We start from the raw sequence: 3069 nt of genomic DNA, 5'->3' as shown, positions 1-3069 counted from the left end.
AATGTTATTTAATTCTTACTTTCAATTATTGAACAATCGCATTAGCTTCGATTTAAAATTAGTTATCAAGTTCAGTTGACTTGCTCTCAACCCCAAGAACATTAATTTGCTTCTGGATATTTCTGGATTTTAGTTTGTCAACTTTACGTGGTAAAAAAATATTGCTAGAAAAACATTAAAAAAAAACACTTTTACTTCAAAAAGGCGAATATTTAAATTTAAAAATTAATGCAACAAGATTCGAAATGTAGATGATGCAGTACAGAGTTGTTTTTTTTTTAATTATTTTACCATTTTGATTTACATAATTTTATAGAAATCACCAAATCGTGCAGTAATATCGATTATTTATAGATGTATATTATATATTTTTTTCACACAGAATAAAGAAACAAGATTTATTTAAATTATAGTTATTTTAGAAAGTAACAACGATACTTAACTACATGGGGATTTCTGGATTCATTACAGAAGGTACACAATTCTTATTTCAAGGGACATAATTTAACAAATAATTGAAACCATTAAGAATCTAACTACTCAGAACATAATTCACCATATATTTTACTATTTAACTTCTTAAATGCATACAATTAAACATTTTTTTTAAAAAATGTGTCTAGTATTAGATTTTCTCTAAAAAGTACAACTTGTATCTTATTTTAAATTAGGAGCTGGACACTTTACCTTTTTTTTTAAGAATCATTATATAAATATAGTTTAATTTCGTTTAAAGTGTATATCATCTAGCCTGATTTCTATTTTTTTGGCTCCCATTACAAAAGGGATCTATATATATAATTCTCTTCTTCGAGCCGTTAGAAAACAAGCTGCAAACGCTCTCCCTACCTCCCCACCCCTACATGGTTTTAGTGAGCTGTGTTCACTCTAAATGTTTACAAGCAGAGCCAACGATTTTAAACGTAGGGGGGGGGGGGGGGGGGTTGGGGAGTTATGGTCCTTAACGAGCTACTTATAGTGTTTTAAAGAAATATTTTCAGTGTCAGCGTTGGTACTGTCGAATTCACAAATTATGAATTATTGAAAATTAGAAACAACTAAATAGCGGCGTATGTTATGCCGCGGGCCGGCTCGTATATATATATTCAACTAAAACAGGGATTGGTCACCTGCTGCTCGCGAGCCGTATGCGGCTCATTTGATTTCAAGTTGCGGCTCTCCTGTTCCATGCACAAATATTACGAATTATATTATTTCATTTACAAAACTCTTGAAAATATTAAACGGTAAAAAAAAAAAATCCTAAACATAATTAAAACACTCATCATATTCGGCCAAGTGAAATGGTTTAAAATTATGAGTCAATAATTAACTTAGTGCAAAAGTTAAACACTGGTTTAACTTTTAATACATGAAGGTTAACATAGAGTAATGAACACAGCAGCAAAGTTTTAACTCAGTCAGAGTAGCCTGAAATGGGCGACTGGTCTCGAGGGCGGCGTGGTCACATTTGCTCAAACACGGACCTCTGTAGCGTCTAGGCTTTAGCCCCAAGCGCGTAGACTATGTGGTAACTAGCAGATTTTTTTTTTAAAGTTGGAGCAGCGAATCGCTTAAAAAAATATACAGCCCCCAGTGAGGATTGAACTCACGACCCCTGGTTTACAAGACCAATGCGCTAGCCACTGAGCTATGGAGGCGGGCGATTACGGTTATTTATACTTACTTTAAATCCTCCGTTCTTGTGTTTTAATCCGTGGATTAAAGCCTGGCGAGGGGATAAAGTGGGATCATAAAGGTGGGGCTCGAGGGTCTAAACTTCAACATTTGTGTGGATTGATCCCCTATATCACTGTACACGTCAGTCTTTGTAAACATCCTAGTCACTGTATTGTCTACTCGTCTCCTGTTGTACATAAACCTGTGACTGGTGACCTATGTGTGTCATGGTGCGTGACACGTTTTAGTAATATAATACTGTGGCGTAGCCAGGATCGTCTTATGGGGGGGTAATTTTTTTCCAGCATTATAAATAAATAAATAAATAAATATATATATATATATATATATATATATATATATATATATTTATTTATATATATATATATATATATATATATATATATATATATATATATATATATATATATATATATATATATATATATATATATATATATATATATATATATATATATATATACTTTGATATTTATTATTCATTGTAAACTATTGCCTTGAGTTTTTCCCCCTTTCTGCTTTTTTTCTTCACATTTACATATTTAACACTTTTTCTGGGTGTTTAGAAAGATTTGCGCGCCTGATTCGATTAAATGAGCGACTATAGCAACCCATTGTATTCATAGTCTATCGCGCTATTTAAAATGAACGTAGCCGACATGGTGCTCACGGGTACGCCCGGTGTCAATCCGCAATCGACTTTTATCTTTATATACAGTATATAGAGAATAGCTCCTGGGGGGGGGGGCGGGGAATGTTTGTTAAATGCATGTTAAACATTAAACATGTGGACCTGAATCCCACCCCCCTCCTTTACCCATTCCACATGCGTCCTCAAAAGTCAATTTTATTTGGACCATCTCTCGCCCCTCGGTGTGGAAGTCATAAATGGATTACCTCTTAACAGGTTTTTAGGGGTATATGTTGTATATCTATCCAATAGTGACACAATGAAACTATCTGCTTGAAATGGGTGTGATAGAATAGTATAGTCAATTTAATACTAACAACTTCTAATGTCATCACGTATCATATTCCTAAACCAAACACTAACACGATTTGTGCACATCAAACAAACTAAAATTTTATTTTCAGAATAGTCCATTGTCGGGGACAAGAAACATCAATGATTTGTGTTTAGCATATTGCCTTATTACTTTAGTGGTGTGTGGTCAATTAAAAGAAGCCATCTTAAAAAATAAAGTAATGTAATATCGCTTTCGGTGTTAACTAATGATTTTAAGAATATTTTTTAGTAATGCTTAAAAAAAAACAACATTAAATGATAAAAAAATGTTTATATTTAACTTTCTTATTACCAGACATTGTTTAGTTTATTCATCAACTTTTTCATATCGTGCCATATCA

The 3069-nt window shown here is 32.7% G+C and overlaps 1 non-coding gene across 1 annotated transcript; it reads right to left on the bottom strand.

Annotated features, from left to right (window-relative positions):
* Positions 1 to 1588: 1588 nt before the first annotated feature.
* Trnat-ugu (transfer RNA threonine (anticodon UGU)) lies at positions 1589 to 1661 on the bottom strand. Its single transcript has one exon. It is a non-coding gene; the product is annotated as a tRNA-Thr (tRNA).
* Between the last annotated feature and the right edge of the window lie 1408 nt (positions 1662 to 3069).

The sequence above is a fragment of the Physella acuta genome, unplaced genomic scaffold (genome assembly GCF_028476545.2).
Source record: "Physella acuta isolate Inbredline_101_S28 unplaced genomic scaffold, ASM2847654v3 ptg000632l, whole genome shotgun sequence".
Taxonomy (NCBI): Eukaryota; Metazoa; Mollusca; class Gastropoda; family Physidae; genus Physella; species Physella acuta.
The sequence above is the reverse complement of the archived record's forward strand: the minus strand, read 5'-3'. Positions and strand labels throughout refer to the sequence as shown.